This window comes from Schistocerca americana, chromosome X (assembly GCF_021461395.2).
Source record: "Schistocerca americana isolate TAMUIC-IGC-003095 chromosome X, iqSchAmer2.1, whole genome shotgun sequence".
Classification (NCBI taxonomy): domain Eukaryota; kingdom Metazoa; phylum Arthropoda; class Insecta; order Orthoptera; family Acrididae; genus Schistocerca; species Schistocerca americana.
This window is the reverse complement of record NC_060130.1, coordinates 635,421,650-635,446,636: the sequence shown is the minus strand read 5'-3', so window position 1 is coordinate 635,446,636 and position 24,987 is coordinate 635,421,650.

The window sequence follows — 24,987 nt, the reverse complement described above, 5'->3', positions numbered from 1 at the left end:
GAAGGATACATTGTTGATGAATATTAAATGAAGAAAAGGAATGAAAGAGAAAGCCTTCTGTTAGAAGTTTGCAGCAGCATAATATAATCATAGCTAACACTTGGCTTGAGTCATGAAAGGAGGTTGTACACGTAGAAACGACGTGGACACACCGGAAGGATTCAGATTGATTGTATAATGGTAACACAGAGATTGCGGAACGAAGAACATATGTGGGTTCTTATCACAATTTATTGCTTATGAACATTAGATTAAAACTAAAAGTTCAAAAAGGTAGGAATTTAAGGAGGTGGGACTTGGATAAACTAAAAGAACCAAATGTTGTTGAGACTTTCAGCAGGAACATCAAGCAACGATTGAGTAGAAGAAGGGAAAGGGATGCAGCAGGAGACGAATAGGTTGCTTTGAGAGATGAAATAGTGAACGCAGCAGAATATGAAATAAATAAAAATACAAGGTCTAGTATAAATTCTTGAATAACACAGGAGATATTGAATTTCCAGGTACACAGGCAGAAAATTTCACAGATTTATGGCTGGGAGCAAATTGCACTGAGTGCAGGTTTCAAATACCCATCGGACTGTGCTCTTTTCGGCCCTTTTGTAGGTGTCTTTGGTACCGTGGACGCACCGACCAAACAGTTTGGCGCCGTGGGTTCTCAGACCAGAGCCTACCCGAATTAGCTGATTAGCTATCGCATATACAGAAAATATGCTGGTTAAACGAACTGGTTTTGTGTGAATGCCGAATGGAGTAAGTCCGAGGCCGTTTAAATATTCCACATGGCGGAATCATAACTGAACAGTAATATTTTGCCCACCTGACGAAGCAGATGTGCAGATAAGAAACTGATTCATAACTGTAGAAAAAGATAAGCGAAGTACCTGTTCTCCCAATTTTTAAATAAAAATTTCGAGATTTGAAAGGTAAAGCTATAGATTTCGTCGAAAATATGACAAATTATGAGGACTCCAAGACTGCGTTGAGTAATGCAAGAAGAGAAGGTACTGCGACGACACAGAACCTTGACACTAGTTTGGAGATTCGACTGAGCGAAGACGTTTTGAAATTAACTGAAGGTCATTTCTTTTTTTTGAAAACTGACTATGGGTCTGTTCCTAAAAATGGAATCTCCGTATCTGGCTTAGAAGAAGTGGTGAAAATCATGTGCGAAAATGGGTCTGTTTTTATGGACGGTATATCTGACAGTTGTTCGAAACAACTCAGACGACTATAAGCCACACACGTTGACATCGGAAGCACATACGAAGAGACGAATGTATGTCTTTTATTTTTGCTTTGCTCCCAGACAAAATTCAAAATACATATAAAAGACCTTTTTTGGATTGAAAACTAAGATGCCTGGGTGGACAGCGAAAACTGCAGTGGTTGACCTTAAAACGACTACAGTTAAAGCTATGAAAACATTGTTTCGCGAAGCATCCCTTTCCGGTTGCAATTTTCACTTCAGCTAATATTTATGAGTAGTATGTCTGTGTTCGTTCTGGAACACTTTGAAGACGTATATACGCAGCGATTACGCGTACGCTACGGCACCGTACCCATCTGAGTCATCGCCCTCTGGCCGTTGCGCAAGGTCGGGGCAGCCGTCCAGATGAGTCGGTTACGTACACTCACTCACACACACACACACACACACACACACACACACACACACACACAATGTTTACAATTACAGTTTGCTTTGTGATCAAATGTACTTTGATTTGTTTCATTAAAGGTCTTTAAGGGACACACACACACACACATACACACACACGCACACAATGTTTACAATTACAGTTTTCTTTGTGATCAGTACACACACACACACACACACACACACACACACACACACACACACACACACAATGTTTACAATTACAGTTTCCTCTGTGTGTGTGTACAAGAGGTTAAAATTTGCATAATTTAATATGGGAATGTTGCGAACTTCCCTTTCTTACGAATTATCTGTTCAAGTATGAAAAGGGTCGGTTTAGGCCGGTTGAGGTGGAAAAAAACACCTTGCGTGTGTCGTTATTCCAGTGTATTGTGCGAGTGTAGGTTAGTTCGATTTGTGTACCACGGAAATAGGTCGATCGGTCAACCACTAACAAAGTTCGGTTTAAGTACCACGGAGATAGTTCGTTCGGTGTACCACGTCCTGTGTACCACGATTGATCAAGTCTGTCACTATCCTTCGACTTTACCAGAAGAGTGGCGGCGGCAAGGAGAACTGGAGCGAAATGTAGCAGCCAAGATTCCTCACCCCTTGCTCTAATGGGAACTAAACCAAAGAGGTAGCAGGTAAGAACTCGCCTGCGAGCTCGCAAATTTTGGAAATGGAAGACGTACCACCAATATCTGCATCTGAGAAACTGCACTTTACGTATTCTGAAAATTTCCGTTGGCCAGTTTCCAATGCATCCTTTGTCAAAGACTGTCTTCTCTTTGCTAATACTGACGTAATCGCCAATTTTAAGTTTCGAAGGGTGTGGAACGATCATTTTTATTTTATTATTTACCTTCGCTGGCTGCATTTTAATTGTCCTGTGTTTCGTGTGATTACATTGCTTTACGAATTGTTGTACAGTATTAATCAATTTGTAGGAACCCTGAGCAGTAAATTTCCTGAACATAAGACTCTTGAGAGTTCTGCTGAAACGTTTAACTACGGAAGCTTTCATATTTGAAAAAGTGGACTTATGATTAATTCTGAGATGTTGCATTAACTTTTTGAAACTAGTATTGCAGAATTATTTCCTAAGATCAGTTTGTAAGTGTACTGGAACCCGCCTGCTTTCTGTGTAAATTTTTTTAAGCGCGTTTGCAACTGCAACACCGCCTTTAGTCTTCAGAGCAGCAAAAAAAAAAAAAAAATGGTCCAAATGGCTCTGAGCGCTATGGGACTTAACTTCTGAGGTCATCAGTCCCCTAGAACTTAGAACTACTTAAACCTAACTAACCTAAGGACATCACACACATCCATGCCCGAGGCAGGATTCGAACCTGCGACCGTAGCGGTCGCGCAGTTCCAGACTGTAGCGTCTAGAACCGCTCGGCCACCCCGGCCGGCTCAGAGCAGCAACCCAAGCGTATTTGGAATAAACATGAACCACTGTTAATAAATATTTATATCCAGAATTCCATTTCGAATATGCAATCATGTCAATTAAGTATGCTTGATGGAGGTTGCCAAATCCTTTTGCGATAACTGCCCACCTATCATACGTTCAACGGGCAGGGCGATGAAGCTCACGAGCAATCGCAGCTTGCATCTCTCTTTAACTTGATGCTTATTGAAAACATCTGCCCAAGCCTAGTTCAACACCGTTGGCTACTCAACAAAAGGGGACCACTACAGTTAGTAATAACGTCTCTACTCAGGTATTAAGGGAAATGGAATTAATGATGGACGACAAAATGAAAGAATCGCAAAGGCAATTACAATCTGTTCCGGAGGAACACAAAGAAATGTGGGAGGAAAACAAACAAATTCAGGAGAAAATCGAAACTAAACTGAACACGTTAACAGATACTGTCAATAATTTGCGCTCGGAGCTTACTGAGATGTTCGATGAAAAACATGATCAGCTCAGAGAGGGATGTAAAGTCAAACGCGAAGAAATCGAAACGGAAACCCAAGAATTTCGGACCCACGTTGACAAAGAAATGCAAGCAAATAATTGAACTGGTTATTAAAGCTCTTGGGAAAACATTGGCACAAAATGATGAGATCATTAAATCCGATAATACAAGCAAGAAGGACAAAAATCGATGAGTATAATGGTTAACGGAGCACGGATCTAGTGCAACGAATTGAACAATGAAGTAGACAAAATCCGTAACATAACTACTGGCAGTGACGAAAAGTCGGTCGCGTTTAGTAAAGAGAATCTGCGTAACGAAATTAATGCTGTGAGTTCAGAACTCACAGAAGTTACGACTTTAAATCACAAATTTAATTGAAATGTCTACAACTAGTGACAGAAGACTAATAGTGCTCCGCAGCAATAAGGGCAAACAATATGAAAACTGTCAAGAAAAAAATTCGGAATATTAAAACGTGCTTATTTTTCGTAAGTCAAGTTAAAGTGCCACCTCCAGCATGTGACCAGATGAGAAGAAACGCCGATTGCAAGGACTATCCCACTGAAGATGCATTAAAGTAAAATGCAAGACACGTCAAAAGGAAATAAAATATATTGCAGTAAGAAAAGACAGTTTTTGTTTATAAAACGAGTATCTCTTCGCAATGTTCGCTCGAAAACTCGTTGAAACGGATCTGCGTTCGCTGAAAACAGAAATTCCTGTCAATTTTAGAGCTTCGTAGGCACGTTGAACAGTCCGCGTTGATATACCAACAAATCTATCTTCTATGATACTGTATCTGTACATTGAGTAAATAGCGTAGGCAAAAAAGGAGACATTTGAAAAGGGAATTAAACTTCAAAGAGAAGAAATGAAAACTGTCGAGTTAGCACGTACATCAAATATGAATTAAAGTGCTACAAATTCATTTCACAGTTCAGACATGGAAAGAATATTTGAACAATAGTGTTACAGAAAGAAGGTTATATACGTGGAAGAGACCTGCAGACACTGGAAGGTTTCATATTGATTATATAATGGTAAGACAGAGATTTCGGAACCAGGTTTTAAATTGTAAGGCACTTCCAGGGACACATGTGGACTCTGATCACATTTTATTGGTTATGAACTGCAGATTAAAAGCGAAGAAACTGCAAAAAGGCTGGAATTTAACGAGGTAGGACCTGGATAAACTAAAAGAACCAGAGGTTGTACAGAGTTTCAGAGGGAGCATTAGGGAACGACTGACAAGAACAGGGGGAATGAATACAGTAGAAGAAGAATGAGTGGCTTTGAGAGACGAAATAGTGACGGCAACGGAGGACCAAGTACGTAAAAAGATGAGGGCTAGTAGAAGTCCATGGCTAACACAAGAGATATTGAACTTAATCCATGAAAGGATAAAATATAAAAAAATGCAGTAAATGAGGCAGGTGAAAGGGAATACAAACGTCTAAATTAGATCGACAGGAAATGCAAAATGACTAAGCAGGAATGGCTAGAGGACAAATGTAAGGATGTAGAGGCGTATATTACTAGTGGTAAGATAGTTGTTTCATAAAGGAAACTTAAAGAGACCTTCGGAGGAAAGAGAACCACTTGTATGAATATCAAGAGCTCAGATGGAAAACCAGTCCTAAGCAAGGAAGGGAAAGCAGAAAGGTGGAAGGAGTATATAGTGAGTGTATACAACGGTGATGTACTTGAAGGCAATATTATGGAAATGGAAGAGGACGTAGATGAAGATGAAATGGGAGATATGATACTGCGTGATGAATTTGACAGAGCACTAAAAGACCTAAGTCGAAACAAGGTCCCGGGAGTAGACAGCATTCCGTTAGAACTACTGATAGCCTTGGGTGAGCCAGCCATGACATAACTCTTCCATCTGGTGGGAAAGACGTATGAGACAGGCAAAATACCTTCTGACTTCAAGAAGAATATAGTAATTCCAATCCCAAAGAAAGCAGGCGTTGACAGGTGTGATAGAAGATAGGTTAAGGAAAGATAAAACCTACGTTTATAGCATTTGTAGACTGAGAGAAAGCTTTTGACAATGTTGACTGGAATATTCTCTTTCAAATTATAAAGGTGGAAAGGGTAAAATACAGGTAGCAATAGGGTATTTACGAAGGCGGTTATAAGAGTCTAGGGGCACAAAAGGGGAGCAGTGGTTGAGAAGGGAGTGTGACAGGGTTGTAGCCTATCCCCGATGTTATTCAAAATGTATAATAAGCAAGCTGTAAACGAAACAAAAGAAAAATTTGGAGTAGTAATTAAAGTTCAGGAAGAAGAAATAAAAACTTTGAGGTTTGCCAGTGACACTGCAATTTTCGCAGAGACAGCAAAGGACTTGCAAGAGCAGTTGAATGGGACGGACAGTGTCTTGGAAGGAGGATATAGGATGAACATCAACAAAGGAAAAACGAGGATAATCGAATGTAGTCGAATTAAATCAGGTGATACTGAGGGAATTAGATTAGGAAATGAAGCACTTAAAGTAGCAGATGAGTTTTGCTATTTGGGAAACAAGATAACTGATGATGGTCGAAGTAGGGAGAATGTAAAATGTAGACTGGCAATAGCAAAAAAAGCGTTTCTGAAGAAGAAAAATTTGTTAACATAGAATACAGATTTAAGTCTCAGTAAGTCCTTTCTGGAAGTAATAGTCTGAAGTGTAACCATGTGTGGATGTGGAACGTAGACGATAAACAGTTAAGACAAAAAGGGAATAGATGCTTTTGAGATGTGGTTCTACAGTAGAATGCTGAAGGTTACACGGGTAGATCATGTAACTAATGAGGAGGTACTGAACAGAATTGGGGAAAAGAGATATTTGTTTGGTTTGGTTTGTGGGGAAGAGATATCTGTATTACAACCCGACCAAAAGAAGGGATCGGTTGGTGGGACGCATTCCAAAGCATCACGGGATCACCAATTTAGTACTGGAGAGAAGCGTGGGGAGTGAAAATCGTAGAGGGAGACCTAGGGATGAATACAGTAAGCGGATTTAGAAGGCTATAGGCTGCAGTAGTTCCTCGGAGATGAAGAGGCTTGCACAAAATAGAGTACCATGGAGAGCTGCATCAAACCAGTCTTTGGACTGAAGACCACAACAACACAACGACAGTTTTATAGAAGAACGCTATAGATTATACAGGTACATTCGATAACCAACGAAGAGTTTTAACTTGTATTGCTGAGAAAAGAAAATTACGACATAATTTCGTTGGAAGAAGAAATCAGCTGGTAAGCCCATCCTGAGGCATCACAGAAATGTCAATTTGGTAATTATGGTAAGTTTCAGGAGTAAAAATTGAAGAGGGAAACCGAGACTTGCCTACATTAAGCATGTTGAACTGGGTGCAAACTGCGTAGTTACAGAGAAGAAGAGGGTCGCACAGGATATCCTAGCGTCAACACGTGCGTCTTCATTCCAAAGACCACAACAATGTACTTTCCAGTCTATTAATATGACCTCCTGTCAAAAGCCTGAATAACCACCTTTTGCAGTGCAGACCATTGTGAGAACATATACAGCAAGAGAGTCAACTAGGTTTTGGAAGGTACTGACAGGGATGTGGAGTCATGCCGACTCCAGTGCTGTTATCAGCTGCGCTAGATTTCTCAGTTCAGAATCCATGACGCAAACTCCCTGATCTAGGTGGTTCCATAGATTCTCAATTGGGTTTAAAGTCTGGGTGTTTGGTGGCCATGGGAGTACGCTAAACAAATCCTGGTGCTCTTCAAACCACGCGTGTACACTGCGAGCTGTGTGACACGTTGCATTGTCCTGCTCATAGATGTCATCAAACCTAGGAAAAACAAACTGCATTTAGGAGAGTACATGGTCCCCCAGGGATAGATGCGTACTTTTGTTGATCCATTACGCCTTCCAGAATGACGAGATCACCCAAGGTATGCCACAAAAACATTCCCCAGAGAATAAAGCTCCCTCCTCCAGCCTGAAAGTGTTGCTCTCAGACGTATCTCGCCATACACGCCCACGGCTATCTGTCCGATGGAACATGATTCATCTGCAAAGGCCACATATCGCCACTCAGTTCGGAATACTAAATTGTACTTATATTTCGGAAACATAGGGGTAGTGCGACCTCCAGACCAGATGAGAGGAAACACATATCACAGCAAACTGTAAGTAATAACCTACGAACCTTTTCGGAAATATAGGGATAGTCGACCTCCAGACCATATGAGAGGAAACGCTCCTGGTTTCCAATAAGAATTCCACTGTTGTGAGAGACGGAATGTCATACACGTTTCCGTACGTCTTGCAGAATAATTACTAATAGAGTTTCAACGGCACCACAACTGTTATACATGGAAATGCCAAAAATACATGATCCAGTGACAATAATGTGACCACCGGCTTCGTTCGACGTCAACGTGCAATAACTACTCACAGACGGCAGGTGGGAGCACTAGCAGTGGACGGTATATGAAGCAGAAAACAGTGCAGTCGTTGGCAGAATGTGGAAACGGAGTGTTTTATCTGACGTCCAGGGGGGTTTCATCATTGGCTTCTGGGCCAAGGGTGGAAGCATTACCGAAACGGCTGAGTTTGCTTGCTGCCACGATTAAAGTATACCGTGCACGGCAAAAAGGCACTACCCTAGACCGGCGACGAAGCAGCTGTAGTGCATTACGGGCCATAGATGACGGAGGCGAATGACAACTGTGGAGATGTGTACAGGCGAGTAGACGTGCAGCTGTGGAGCAGCTGACCGGCCAGATGAACCAAGGGTCTGATATGTGTACCAACAGTGCTTCTTCGACGATCATTCAGCAAATGCTACCAAATATCACAAGTACCGAACCATAAGCTGATGGAAATTTCATAAACACTTGGTGCTTTCTACCCCTATCAATTGTTTGTGTCATGCAGAATCAACGAGAAATGTGAGCAACACCACGGCTCGTGCCTAGAGAGATTGTGTGTGCTGTTACTGCCTTGGAATGTGGATACATGACTCACCTAGCTCACATATCGTGATGGAACACTGTAGCGTAATTGACTTGAACGCTGATGGTTCTTGTCGGCTATAGAACTGGCGTTTCACCCCTTATAGAATACAGCCAAAGTCTCTAGAACTCCACAGAGATAAAACATCGTTAGGTGGAAGCATGTTAGGTGCTCGAAATGGATTTCCTGCATTGGGATGTTAACAGCGTCGCATTCTAGACGACTAAGAGGACTGAAATAGCCCCACAAACATAACAGAGTGTTTGATAGAGTTCTGCGCTGTCGTCATATGAATAAAATACAGAATATCGAATTAGATTTGCGATTGTATTGGAGAGTTCCTAGCAGATAGCGTTTTATCTTAATTTAGAGGATCATTCGGGTTTAAAAGTAGTTTCATGCACTATTTTAGAGATGATTACTATAGCTTCTAACAGCGGTGCTGTTTTCCTCAGTGAACTTGACAGTGTCGGCTCCTGTCTTATTGTCTGGCTTGGACACCCCCTGCCACAGTAAGAAAACCGCTCTGTACTTCTAAAATTACAGCGCGGTGTGGAATCAGGAACCTGGTTGCGTCGACGTATCCAGCCATAACCGAACATTAGGGCAGCAATCAGCGGTTGTTCGCTGTGGTGTACAGGAAGGTGTCAAAGATAAGTGACTGTAGGTTGATACAAGATGACCTAGGCAAAATTTCTAGTCGGTGTAATGAAGGGCAGCTTGTTCTTAATACTGAAAAATGTAGGTTAATGCGGATAAGTAGGAAAAACAAACCCGTAATGTTCGGATACAGCATTAGCAGTGTCCTGCTTGACACAGTCATGTCGTGTAAATATCTGGGCGTAACGTTGCGAATCGATATGAAATGGAAGGAGCATGAGAGAATTGTGGTAGGGATGGCTAATGGTTGAGTTCGGGTTATTGGTAGAATTTTAGGAATGTGCGGTTTACCTGTAAAGGAGACTGCATATAGGACGGTAGCGCGACCTATTCTTGAGTACTGCTCGAGTTTTTGGGACGCGCACCGGGTACGATTGATAGAAGAGATCGAAGCGATTCAGAGGCGGGCTGTAAGATGTGCTACCGGTAGGTTCGATCAGCAGGCAAGTGTTACGGATATGCTTCGGGAGCTCAAGTGGGAATCCATGGATGGAAGAAAACATTTAATTCGAAAAACACTACTGAGAAAGTTTAGAGAACCGGCATTTGAAGCTGAATGTAGAGCGATCCTAATGCCGCCAACATACAATCGCGTAGGGACCACGAAGATAAGATACGAGAAATTATGTCATATACGGAGGCATATTGGCAGTCGTTTTTTCCCAGCTATACTTGCGAAAATGGTTAAAATGGCTCTAAGCACTATGGGACTTAATATCTGAGGCCATCAGTCCCCTAGAATTAGAACTACTTAAACCTAACTAACTTAAAGACATCACACACATCCATGCCCGAGGCAGGATTCGAACCTGCGAGAGTAGCAGCCGCGCGGTTCCGGACTGAAGCGCCTAGAACCGCTCGGCCACCGCGGCCGGCTTCTATTTGCGAGTGAGGTAGGAAAGGAAGTGAGTAGTTGTTGTGGTACCCACCGTACGGTGGTTTGAAAGGTTTGTATGTGGATGTAGAATAGGAAAATGGCAAACATCTGCCTGCATTCCAAAAGTATGACGTGGTACAGGCCAATTCAGACTCGCACGGCAGTTGAAAGCAGCTGGGAACACAGGACCAAACGGATCACTAGAGAGTCTAAATGGTTACTTGCGAATACGGCGTTAGCAGTGTTAGTGTCTGTGGCACACAGCAGCGGACTCCGTCTCTCGGCGATAAGTGGTGAGATGTAGCGCTGGTGAGGTGTGTTGGAGTCGCCAGTGCCTGCTATCCTCTGCCGCGGTGCTGCAAGGCATGGGGTCCCATCGTGTTCAAATAAAGATATAAGTTGATTGGCGACTCCATAATGTCCTGTGCACTACGACCAGATAATGGGTATACTCGAAACGAGAGACAGCATTGGTCGTATATTTTTGTTTATTATCGCAAAATCGATTTTCGGTCACTTAGTGACCATCTTCAGTGCTGTAAATATAACTTAAATTAGTAAGCACTGGTGTCAATAAGCTTACGGCGATCACATAGAGCTTATTGACACCAGTGCTTACGGCGATCACATAGAGCTTATTGACACCAGTGCTTACTAATTTAAGTTATATATTACAGCACTGAAGATGGTGACCGAAAATCGATTTTGCGATAATAAACAAAAATATACGACCAATGCTGTCTCTCCTTTCAAGTATAAAGATATAAGTGAAAACCCCTCTCATTTCTTTTCTCACTACACACAGCAGTGATGAGTGTTTGCCAACAGTTCAGGCTGTGCCAGTGAGTTATACAGTTTTAAAGTCGAGATAGGCGTTCCATAGTTCAAACAGTCGGTGGAGTTGCCCCCAAGTGCTGCCCTGCAACAACCAGTGCGCTTCCCACCACTTTAAACTTAGGGTGAGTAGGTTTTGAATTTCTCACTATTTTAAAACTTAGAACAAGAGAATTTTGTGAATTTTCCCATCATTTTAACCTTAGGAGAAATGGACTCTTGGATCTGAAACTTAAGGAAGCCGGTGGAGGGGGGGGGGGGGGGGGGGTGAGAGTGTAGGGGTAGGGGACTTCAATTGTGATGTCAGAGTGGTGAGCGGTGGGTTGTTTAAACTTTAATATCAGAGGCTACTGTTTAAACATAGCACTAGTGAACTTAGGACAGCGGTGATATCATCCGAATAAATGTCGCTTCACCTGATTGGCGGACAATCACTGAAAACAGTCACATCCATTAAATTCGTGTCAGTAGACGTACGTAGACATTTAGAGTGGAATGACTCCAGAAAAGTAGTCGTACAAAAGGAATATGACATATTTACTGAAATAATTCTCAGAAAGTATAGGCCACCCACGATCACGTTGTGGTTTACAGTTAAAATACCGAGAGTGTACGTTCGTAGAACAGTCAACCAAAATTTTGGTTCTCGCGCAGAAACCTTGGAGACAAAACTGAAGAGAGAAGACCTCACACGGACACTAAGGAAAAGTCGTTCTTAGCGTGCACCATTCGCGACATAATGAGGAAGGCGAGGAAGTGGCACTGGTACATGAAGCAGCATTCGCCACACACCGGCTTGTGGAGTACCGATGTTCACGTAGATATACGTAAAAAACCATGTTCGTTGTGAGCACGAGTACATAAGTTGCATCTCTTACTAAAGAAACGATCTCTTAGGACTAGAAAACAGCTCACAACGATGCATTTCTTTAAACTCCCACTGAAATACGTAAACATCATTTACTCTTTCATTTCTTGATGTTTCTTTGTTCCGATTTAAACTAAATCTTATATCGTCTGCAAACAAGGGCCAAATCTGGCTCCTGACGGACATAAATTAACAGATCAAATGGGTCAAATGGCTCTAAGCACTATGGGACTTAACATCTGAGGTCATCAGTCCCCTAGACTTAGAACTGCTTAAACCTAACTAACCTAAGAACATCACACACAGCCGTGCCCGAGGCAGGATTCGAACCTGTGTCCGTAGCAGCAGCGCGGTTCCGGACTGAAGCGCCTAGAACCGCTAGGCCACAGCGCCCGGGTAGTAGATCATTAACACAGAAGAAGAGCAGTAATGTGCCCATCTTGGAACTCTAGAGAAAGACGATTGTGGTTGTGCCATTTATAGGTAACGTGGTAACCTTATATGTTACTTGAACGGCCTAAAGTAATTCTCTCCATCCTGTTTCCCTAATAAAAACCAAAACAACGATGTGTTGAACCACGTATCCCATAAAAATTTATAATCCTTAATAGAATACAAAAGAGTGGTACATTGAATTACCTTTGATAAGTCGCACAATATCCCTACTGATATTTGATCGTTCAAAATTTTCGAGGCTGGATTAATAAAAATAAGACGAAAGCTAAGATGGTGGTATGAATGCTCCGGGTATTCCACATAGTCTCCTCCTACTTGAATGCAACGCACAGAACGTTCATACAATCATGTGAAATTTTCAGAAGAGTTCTTTCGGATGTTGCTAAAATTCGGCGTCACAGTGACTTAGACGTCGGTTATGTCCACAAAGAGTGGACCCTTCTTGTGAATTTCTGCACTTTGTCGTTTTGTGGCAGATGTGAATTGATAACATCATGTGTCTTCATAGCGCGATAATTTTTTCTAGAAAAGAATTGTCAGTGGTTGCGTTCACTCAAGTCGTTGTTGGCGTCCACACATCGTTAGTTTTGTTCGGGAGTCAAGACATGTGGTACAAACTATTCACAAACTTTTCTCTTCTTCAAACCATACTGGAGAATGTCTTGAACACTTGATTTAGAGAAGGTGCTCCATTGCGATTTGTGACACAACAAGGTTAACACCGTATGTTCACAACTGATTGGCGAATGCACATCTGTTGTTTACAGTTCTTCGTTCGAGCTACCACAGTAGGTTCTGTGTTAATGTCGCTAACGCGCCAGGAAAAAGATTCAGTCTCGGAACTTTATGGACGGACGATGCATGTGCCCAATGAATACTATATATAGAAAGTTGCATCAGCAGAGTAGACTTTTTTGTATGGAAACTGCGATTGACTAAATATCCCGTACAACCAAGGTGGGAGATAAATCTCTAGATGGTCTAGCGGTTCTAGGCGCGCAGTCCGGAAGCGCGCGACCGCTACGGTCGCAGGTTCGAATGCTGCCTTGGGCATGGATGTGTGTGATGTCCTTAGGTTAGTTACGTTTAAGTAGTTCTAAGCTCTAGGGGACTGATGACCACAGTAGTTAAGTCCCATAGTGCTCAGAGCCATTTGAACCATTTCAGCCAAATCTATAGTACAATATCTTATGAAAAATTTTGGAAAATCACGTAAAGAATGCGACTGGCCAGTAATTAAGGTCTGTGGAGTCAGTTAAGTCATGATCGTAGACTGACACAAAGACAGAACAAATACTGACGCACACTGTGCTCGAAATACGTCTAGAGTAGTCTAACAACCGTATAAGTGGCATTGATATGACGGTCCCTGTACGGTCAAATAATGAATATGATGTTCTTGAGGTGTAGTACGACATGAAATGCAGCTAATTCGAAAGGACAATAATGAATCACGTGACAATGACTACAAAGCTCAAATTGCAGTAGTGTATCCAGAAGGAACAAAGTAAAAGTCAGAAAACGAAAACATTATCATTTAGACACTTGCGCATGACTGTGACTCCTAATAACCTCCTGAGATGTTCAGTACAATCTGGAGGAGAAGAAGATCCTGAAAAGAATCGTGTTGTGAGCAACCGCGATACCTGTTGGTGTGGGTGCGCAGGCGCAGGAAGGAAGGCAGAAGTTGAGGGCTGTGTTATTAGGGCGGGGCCCCGCTGGCAGCTTAATCATCGTTACGAGTGGACAGAGCCGGCGCCGCGGTATCAAATTGAAATGTCATGTCCGGCGCGCCTTCATCAGCGCCCGCCCACCGTTAACCCGCCAATAAAATTTCGATATTAATAAAGCGAAGGTCCGGCTTTTAATGCTCGTAAATTCCCGCCCGTTTAATTTTTATCAAAGTGCTGATGGGTTTCTTTAGAGAGTGTTTGATGGTCCGATCCACTCTGCTACAGGTCAATATAATTCGCGGCCGGCTCCGCGGACGCACATAAACGCCGGGTATCACAATAAGCCGAGTGGCCGGGAACGCTTCTACGGCGGATATATGTCACCCGCCCCTGCCCTAGCGCCTCTCCAGAATGAACTCATTTTGCAACAGACGTTCGGACCGGAAGGTATTAACTTGAGGAGCTCAGGGACCTACTATACGCTTGCCGTGTAACAACCGACAGAATGTCTTGCAGTTTCAGACTACTCGCAGATAACGTTGTTGTTTATTGACGAATCGTAACAATGCACGGTGTATCCTGATTATTAGCAGAAACTGACATGGATGAAATTATACGACAATAGAAGGCAAAAACGCACCAATAAACGTGGGTGTGAATATGTTTAATTTCTTCCAGAGGCGTTACGCCTTTTACTTTAAGGCATCGCCAGTCGAATCTAGAATGATACAGTTTTGCGAGATAACTGCAAATGTGGCTATGTGTAGCCATTGACTTCAGTATGAAATTTGGTCATATTTCGTACAAATGCATTAGAAATATAAACTTGTCGAACAAGTCCACGTGTAACTTGACTCAAATTTCAACCATGACCTACCTTAGCAAAAAATACTTAACTGCTTCTGCTCGTTACTTGTTACCATTCATTCGTTCCAGACGCTTTTCGCCTTTTACTTTAAGGTATCGTCAGCGGAATCTAGAATGATACAGTTTTCTTCAGTATGCGATATTTGTAGTCAGAAGAAAAACAGTTCACGTTTTCTTACGTAAACAAGTGTTTGCTTACATTTCTTCACGTTTTTCGTTGGCATCTGCATTTCCTCTCATCTGGTCACGCAAATGCCAGCTGAAAACACGAAAACTGTAAGTAATCACATATTTAGGTAAGAAACAAGACGCGAACTATTTTATAATCTACAAATATAGCATATTAAACAAAACTGTATCATTCTAGATTCGACTGACGATGCCTTTACGGCGTAACGCGTCTGGGAGAAATTAAATACATTCCAGCAAGAGAAGGTGTTTTTTTATTTACAAAATGAATAGTCCTTTACTCGTACCTGTCGAAAGAGGTGTTCCACGTGTCATCCTCGCATTCGGACGCAATACTGCAGTTACGAATTCTTTGAAACATACTCGGATCAGCTCCTAAATCGTGACAAGACTGTACAAGTCAGTGCAGCTATTCTTACACAACATACACTATATATCTCGCTTGTGCGACGACTGAAAAAAAGAATAGGACATTCCCGTGTTCAAGAAGGGTAGTAGGACACATGCACGTATTTATAGACCTGCTAGTTGAGATATCCAGCATTGCTCGGATATTTGTTTAATTGCAAAATTTTGTACATGGCTGCACGTTCAGAGACTGTGAATAGTTACAACTGAAAGAGAAACAGCCCTCAGTCACTATATTTTTAACAAATTAACCTGGTTTCAGCACTGCTAGGAGTGTCTTCTTCAGAATTTAAAACAAACAATGATCTATATTCTATAACATGGTCACAGAATAATGACAAAAAACGTATGATAGCGTATAAGTACGGAATCATCAGTCTTCCACTAGTTCATCTCTTTTTCCCTCTTCCATCTGTCTATCTCCTCCTCTCCCCTCACTCTGTACATCTTCTCCTCTCCCCTCTCTTTGTCCATCTCCTCCTCTTCCCTTTTTCTGTCCATTTCCTCCTTAAAAAAATGGTTCAAATGGCTCTTAGCACTATGGGACTTAACTTCTGAGGTCATCAGTCCCCTAGAACTTAGAACTACTTAAACCTAACTAACCTAAGGAGAGCACACACATCCATGCCCGAGGCAGAATTCGAATCTGCGACCGTAGCGGCCGCGCGCTTCCAGACTGTAGAGCCTAGAACCGCTCGGCCACCTCGGTCGGCTTTCCTCCTTCCCCTGTCTGTTCATCTCCTCGTCCCCCATCTTCCTGTCTCATTTCCTCCTCCCCCAGCCTGTTCATCTCCTCCTCTCCCATCTCTCTGCCTCATTTCCTCCTCCCCTCTGTCGGTCCATCTCCTCCTCTTTCATCTCTCTGCCTCATTTCCTCCTCCCCTCGGTCTCTCCATCTCCTCCTTTCCCATCTCTCTGCCTCATTTCCTCCTCCCCCGGTCTGTTCATCTCCTCCTCACCCATCTCTCTGCCTCATTTCCTCCTTCCCCGGTCTGTTCATCTCCTACTCTTCCATCTCTCTGCCTCATTTCCTCCTCCCCCAGTCTGTTTATCTCCTCCTCTCCCATCTCTCTGCCTCATTTCCTCCTCCACTCGGTCTCTCCATCTCCTCCTTTCCCATCTCTCTGCCTCATTTCCTCCTCCCCCAGTCTGTTCATCTCCTCTCCCATCTCTCTGCCTCATTTCCTCCTCCACTCGGTCTCTCCATCTCCTCCTTTCCCATCTCTCTGCCTCATTTCCTCCTCCCCTCGGTCTCTCCATCTCCTCTTCTCCCATCTCTCTGCCTCATTTCCTTCTCCCCTCTGTCTGTTCATCTCCCCCTCTCCCATCTCCCTGCCTCATTTCCTCCTACCCTAGGTCTCTCCATCTCCTCCTCTCTCATCTCTCTGCCTCATTTCCTCCTTCCCCGGTCTGTTCATCTCCTACTCTCCCATCTCTCTGCCTCATTTCCTCCTCCCCCAGTCTGTTTATCTCCTCCTCTCCCATCTCTCTGCCTCATTTCCTCCTCCACTCGGTCTCTCCATCTCCTCCTTTCCCATCTCTCTGCCTCATTTCCACCTCCCCCAGTCTGTTCATCTCCTCCTCTCCCATCTCTCTGCCTCATTTCGTCCTCCCCCAGTCTGTTTATCTCCTCCTCTCGCATCTCTCTGCCTCATTTCCTCCTCCCCCGGTCTGTTCATCTCCTCCTCTCCCATCTCTCTGCCTCATTTCCTCCTCCATTCTGTCTGTTCATCTCCTCCTCTCCCATCTCTCTGCCTCATGTCCTCCTCCATTCTGTCTGTTCATCTCCTCCTCTCTCATCTCTCTGCCTCATTTTATCCTCCCCTTGTCTGTTCATCTCCCCCTCCCTCATCTCTCTGCCTGTCTCCTCCTACCCCTGTCTCTGTCCATCTCCTCCTCTATCCCTCTCTGTCCATTTTCCCTCCTGTATCTCTGTCTATTTCCTCCTCCTCCTCTTATCTTTGCCTATCTCCTCCTTCCCACTTGCTGACTGCCCGTCCCCTCGTCCTCCCTTCTCTCTCCACGTCATCACACTGACTCAAATAAGAAACAGTTGGTTCTTAACCCTACAGTATTTCTTTCGAAATTGTAACTAATATGTGTACCAAATTTGAAGCCGTTCCAGGCGTTTAGGATTAACTTTTTCCCCGTGGCTTTGCTAGCACTCCCATATGTCATACTGTATATTTCACACATATTTTACATATTTAAGGCGTATTTGTACATATATTCCACCTGTAGGACTGGCTAATTTCACTCTGCAGTTCCGTTTTCACGCAGCCTAATGTTTATGACATCGTATCTCTTGAACTATGTACTGTAAACTGATATAATTTTGTATGTACATCCAATAGTACAGTATATGTGCCTATGGTCTGCGAAATGTGCCGTGAAAGAAGTTTGCAGTAAAGAAGTAATAAATTACAATGTAATGCATCTTGCGGCTGTTTCTCACGCGTATCAGTGGTTACGACGACAGATCCCCTGATCTGTATGTCGTAAAATGATATAATTTTGCCTGCCGCAGTGGCCGTGCGGTTCTAGGCGCTACAGTCCGGAACCGCGGGACTGCTACGGTCGCAGGTTCGAATCCTGCCTCGGGCATGGATGTGTGTGATGACCTTAGGTTGGTTAGGTTTAAGTAGTTCTAAGTTCTAGGGGACTGATGACCTAAGATGTTAAGCCCCATAGTGCTCAGAGCCATTTGAACCATTTTATTTGATATAATTTTCTAGGTACATTCAGCATTACATGTGGATGCTGTCTGCGGAAGTTGTTGAGAACAGTTGGTAGCAAAGAAGTAGTAAGTTAAAACATGATGCAGTAAGTGGCAGTATTTCACGCATCTCAGTATTTGACGTCATATCTCCTGAGGTATGAGTCGCTCAATGATGCAGTTTTGTATGAATATTCAGCGGCAAGTGTGGATACTGTCTGCGAAGAGTATTCCGAGTAGAGTTACTAACAACGAAGTAATGCAGAATGAGATTTTCACTCTGCAGCGGAGTGTGCGCTGATATGAAACTTCCTGGCGGATTAAAACTGTGTGCCCGACCGAGACTCGAACTCGGGACCTTTGCCTTTCGCGGGCAAGTGCTCTACCATCTGAGCTACCGAAGAACGACTCACGCCCGGTACTCACAGCTTTACTTCTGCCAGGCTGTGGCTAAGCCATGTCTCCGCAATATCCTTTCTTTCAGGAGTGCTAGTTCTGCAAGGTTCGCAGGAGAGCTTCTGTAAAGTTTGGAAGGTAGGAGACGAGATACTGGCAGAAGTAAAGCTGTGAGTACCGGGCGTGAGTCGTGCTTCGGTAGCTCAGATGGTAGAGCACTTGCCCGCGAAAGGCAAAGGTCCCGAGTTCGAGTCTCGGTCGGGCACACAGTTTTAATCTGCCAGGAAGTTTCAACGAAGTAATGATTCCATAACAATGGAGACTTGCAAATCATTTTGTTCCTACAGAATATGACACATAAAATAAAAAGATATAAAAAATCAACATCTTGCATGATGTGGTAGTCTTTACCGCATTCAGTGTTTATGATGTCGTATCTCCTGAACCAATTGTCTTACAATGATGTAATTTTTCTGGTACACTCAGTGATATACGTGAATACCGTCCGCAAAATGTGTCACAGGAACAGTTATCATTAAAGAAGTAATAAATTAAAACGTCATGCTTTATGTGGCAGTTTTACTACATGTGCAGCGCAAATATAGTAAGCGATAAAATTTTTTTCCTTTCATCCGTTTGTGGGACTCATCAGCAAGAAAAAGTTTCGCAAAGGTTTCTAATTATATCTAAAGGTCGTCGCAAGTCTCTAAGAGCTCCCATTCTTAAATACTGGATAGTTAAAGTGTGATTATCCTCACGTAGTCAGCTACAGTGCTTTTCCACTCCACTCCACTCGTTTGATCGGTGGTTGGTTCGTACTCCCGCACTGATTCTTTCCAGACAGTAAATTATTCACTATGTGATCTAAAGTATCCGGACACCCAAAAAAACATACGTTTTTCGTATCAGCTGGACTGTTTTGCCACCTACTGCCAGGTACCCCATATCAGCGACCTCAACAGTCATTGAACATAGTGAGAGAGCAGAAGGGGGCGCTCCGCGGAACTCACGGACTTCGAACGTGGTCGGTGATTGGGTGTAACTTGTGTCATAAGTCTGTATGCGAGATTTTCACACTCCTAAACATCCCTAGGCCCACTGTTACCGCTGTCATAGTGATGCGGAAACATTAAGGGACACGTACAGCACAAAAGCGTACAGGTCGACCTCGTCTGTTGACTGACAGAGACCGCCGACAGTTGAAGAGGATCGTAATGTGAGTTAGGCAGACATCTATCCAGACCATCAGACAGGAATTCCAAACTGCATCAGGATCCACTGCAGTTAGGCGGGAGGTGAGAAAACTTGGATTTCATGGTCGAGCGGCTGCTCATAAACCACACACCACACCGGTAAATGCCAAACAACGCCTCGCTTGGTGTAACGAGCGTAAACATTGGACAATTTAACAGTGGAATAACGTTACGTGGAGTGACGAATCACGGTACACAATGTGGCGATCCGATGGCAGGGTGTGGGTATGGCGAATGCCCGGTGAACGTCATCTGCCAGCGTATGCAGTGTCAACAGTAAAATTAGGAGGCGGTGGTGTTATGGTGTAGTCGCGTTTTTCATGGGGAGAGGGGGGGGGGGGGGACCTTGCACCCCTTGTTGTTTTGCGTGGCACTATCACAGCACTGGCCTACACTGATGTTTTAAGCATCTTATTGCTTCCCACTGTTGAAGAGCAATTCAGAGATGGCAATTGCATCTTTCAACACGATCGAGAACCTGGTCACAATGCACGGCCTGTCGCGGAGTAGTTACAATAACGTCCCTGTAATGGACTGGCTTGCACAGAGTCCTAACCTGAATACTACTGAACACCTTTGGCATGATTTGGAACGTCGATATCGTGCCAGGCCTCACCGACCGACATAGATACCTCTCCGCAGTGTAGCACTCCGTGAAGAATCGGCAGCCGTTCCCAATGAAACCTTCCAGCACCTAATTGAACGTATGCCTGCGAGAGTGCAAGCTGTCATCAAGGCTAGGGGTGGGCCAACACCCTCTTGAATTCCAGCATTACCGTGGAGGGCGCCACGAACTTGTAAGTCATTTTCAGCCATGTGTCCGCATACTTTTGATCACATAGTGTATGTGCACTAAGTTTGGTTGAAATCGGTCGAGTGGTTTAGGAGAAGATGTGGAAAATACATACATACATAAATACACTCCTGGAAATTGAAATAAGAACACCGTGAATTCATTGTCCCAGGAAGGGGAAACTTTATTGACACATTCCTGGGGTCAGATACATCATATGATCACACTGACAGAACCACAGGCACATAGACACAGGCAACAGAGCATGCACAATGTCGGCACTAGTACAGTGTATATCCACCTTTCGCAGCAATGCAGGCTGCTATTCTCCCATGGAGACGATCGTAGAGATGCTGGATGTAGTCCTGTGGAACGGCTTGCCATGTCATTTCCACCTGGCGCCTCAGTTGGACCAGCGTTCGTGCTGCACGTGCAGACCGCGTGAGACGACGCTTCATCCAGTCCCAAACATGCTCAATGGGGTCAGATCCGGAGATCTTGCTGGCCAGGGTAGTTGACTTACACCTTCTAGAGCACGTTGGGTGGCACGGGATACATGCGGACGTGCATTGTCCTGTTGGAACAGCAAGTTCCCTTGCCGGTCTAGGAATGGTAGAACGATGGGTTCGATGACGGTTTGGATGTACCGTGCACTATACAGTGTCCCCTCGACGATCACCAGTGGTGTACGGCCAGTGTAGGAGATCGCTCCCCACACCATGATGCCGGGTGTTGGCCCTGTGTGCCTCGGTCGTATGCAGTCCTGATTGTGGCGGTCACCTGCACGGCGCCAAACACGCATACGACCATCATTGGCACCAAGGCAGAAGCGACTCTCATCGCTGAAGACGACACGTCTCCATTCGTCCCTCCATTCACGCCTGTCGCGACACCACTGGAGGCGGGCTGCACGATGTTGGGGCGTGAGCGGAAGACGGCCTAACGGTGTGCGGGACCGTAGCCCAGCTTCATGGAGACGGTTGCGAATGGTCCTCGCCGGTACCCCAGGAGCAACAGTGTCCCTAATTTGCTGGGAAGTGGCGGTGCGGTCCCCTACGGCACTGCGTAGGATCCTACGGTCTTGGCGTGCATCCGTGCGTCGCTGCGGTCCGGTCCCAGGTCGACGGGCACGTGCACCTTCCGCCGACCACTGGCGACAACATCGATGTACTGTGGAGACCTCACGCCCCACGTGTTGAGCAATTCGGCGGTAGGTCCACCCGGCCTCCCGCATGCCCACTATACGCCCTCGCTCAAAGTCCGTCAACTGCACATACGGTTCACGTCCACGCTGTCGCGGCATGCTACCAGTGTTAAAGACTGCGATGGAGCTCCGTATGCCACGGCAAACTGGCTGACACTGACGGCGGCGGTGCACAAATGCTGCGCAGCTAGCGCCATTCGACGGCCAACACCGCGGTTCCTGGTGTGTCCGCTGTGCCGTGCGTGTGATCATTGCTTGTACAGCCCTCTCGCAGTGTCCGGAGCAAGTATGGTGGGTCTGACACACCGGTGTCAATGTGTTTTTTTTCCATTTCCAGGAGTGTACATACATAAATCGATTTTTATAATTTGTATGGGTATTCACGCATGACATGTACATACATGCAAGCATACATTTATATAATTTGTGTGGATATAGTTCACCAACGGCTTTACAGCTGTGGTAACACCGGTTGCCATCGGATCATGAAGTAAAGTGCTGTCGGGTTAGATAGAACTTGGATGGGTCACTGTCTCGGTCTGCCGATTGCTGTTGGCAAGCGGGATGCACTCAGCCCTTGTGAAGCCGGGGAACTATTTGACTGACAAGTAGTGACATCGGTTACGAAAACTGACGACGGCTGGGAGAGCGGTGTGCTGACCACGTGCCCCTTCGTATCCGCATCCGGTGACGCCTAAGGGTTGAGTATGACACGACGCCCTGTCGGTACCATTGGGCTTTCAAGGTCTGTTCGGACGGTGTTTATTTTTATGGATATTGTTGACGTGGGCCTGTTGTAGAAATGTGGAAGATGTTCTATGCTCAAGAATAATGACGGTTTTTTGGAGAACAAAAATCTCCCCAGTAGATATCAACATGGATTCCGCAAACAGAGCTCTTGCGAATCTCGCCTTGCTTTGTTCTTCCATGAGATCGATAGTGCTGTCCACAATGGTGGTCAGGGTGATGTCGTGTTCCTTCACTTCAAGAAGGCATTTGATACTGTCCCGCGCCACCATCTAGTGAACTTTCCACGATTGTAAATATCAGTTGAGTTACAAGGTATGAAACGAAGAGATTTCACTCTTTTGACTTCTATATTCTGACACATTTCACTAGACCGATTGACAAAATTTACAAGCGTGAAATTCAAAACTATAACCATTTGTGGCCCAAGAATAAACACAGGAAAAGAATATAATAATTTCTTTCAAAATCTATCTATTGTCACAGAAAGCAGTAACATGTTAAAAAACAATAACATTTGAATTCCATAATAAATATTCTGTGTGGTTTCAAACTTGAAATCTTTACGTTTTCAAGAAGCTGTGCGTACATTTTCAATATTGTGGAATTTTGAAAGAAACTGTATTGTTTTGTGATCTTTCCAAACCACAGCTGTGATGTCTTGGCTGCTACATCGAAACTGGGACATGTGCTTATCATTTTCAAAGTCTTTTGGGAACCCAACTTTCCCTTTTCTCACTGTTCCACAGGCATATATTTCTTGTTTCCTCAAATCAGCCATGAGGGGCACAGAATTAAAATAATTATCAAAATACAACTTATGATATTTTCCTGCAGGTTCTGAGCTAAGATGTTTTACAACTCGGGAACATAAGCACTTTTCTGCCCCCTGCCCAACTTTTCCAGTATGGATCTGAAATTTGGAAATGTAGCCGGTTTCATCTGCCAGTACCCAAATTATGTATCCACGTTTTATATGTTTCTGTGGCATATACTGCTTTAGGATTCACCTACCTCTGAATCGAATCATAGATTCCTCCACAGCAAGGTGTTCTGTTGGCAAATAATTTTCAGAGGTTTTGCTTAGATAGTCTCGCAGTGGGCGTATCTTGAACAGTTTATCATAACCTTTTTCTCCTTTTTTGGCTGCTGATTATTATCATTCACGAGTATATGGCCTAGCAACCATGAAAACCTATTCCGAGGCATGAGAGCTGGAAAGTACGAATCACGGAGAGCTGGGTCAGAAGACCAATAATTCCTATATGAAGGACATTTTTTATCCCCATTAATAAATTGATGGCAGTAAATTCCTTCATTTCCTGAGTATCAGTTGGTTTGAAAGTGGTGGAACCTCAAAGTTTCTGAGTCGCATATAAATTCGTTTGAAACACAAGATGCTCTAGTAAATCATCACCAAATAAGTAGTCAAATATTTCAATGGTGCTTGTTTTGTCACAAAGAATATTTGAACCATATTTATGTGAAAACTGAATAGTTTCTTTTGCAATTATGTCTTGTACCCACTCTATATGCTTAGTTCTACAATATCATCACACACATCATTGTCGTTGTTGACGTCACTAATTCAAACAGAGTCACTCTCAACAGAAACACATTGCCTGCACATTGACTATGTTCTCATCGAGTACGGTACGTTGTGGTTTGTTGATCAATGTCATCTGCTTCACTTTCAATCTCTGAAGCAGTCGACTCTAGAGCACTTGGAATTTCTGCTAGTATGTCCATTAGCATATCAGTGATGAGGTCACAAACGCTAAATCGCTGGTTGGTTGCTTCTTGACTGTGGTCTACTATCCATACTGACGACCTATAAAGAATTTAAAAAAAATCTACCCTTAGATTTACCGATGAAGGTCGTTATTTCCCAGTAGTTTCAGCATGAAACTACCAGTACTTTTGGAAGAAACGAAACTGATTACTATAATTATTAACAAAAACGTCTTCCAAAATTCCTCAAATTAAATATAACAACGAATCATTAGCAGATATTCCAAAACTGTGCTGCAGAAACGTCACAAATTATATATATAACAATGTTATGCCACTGTATTCAGAGCAACGCTACACTGAAAACGCTGTCAACCCCTAACAATCAAGTTGCTGCTGCAGCTAGTTGATGGCGCAGACGGTAGGTGACACTAGCATTCAGCGTATAATATTGGCTTCATGATAAAACCAGTGGGCTGGATATACAAGCGAAGTAAAAATATGGTTTCAAACAGAAGCCACTGGGCCAGGAAGGGTTAATTCTGTACAAAATATTGAGAGATTGCAGGAACTCTCACTTCTGATTCAGTGTTATGAGGCTTCTTGTTCTTGGGGAAGATGATCTTTACTACAATTTGCCTTCATACATCATGATGAAATGATGGGCGGTAGTTAACGCTCTTGCTTGCGTGCTCTACGGAAGGAATAATGGTAAGCCATACCTGCGTTCGAAGAATAGG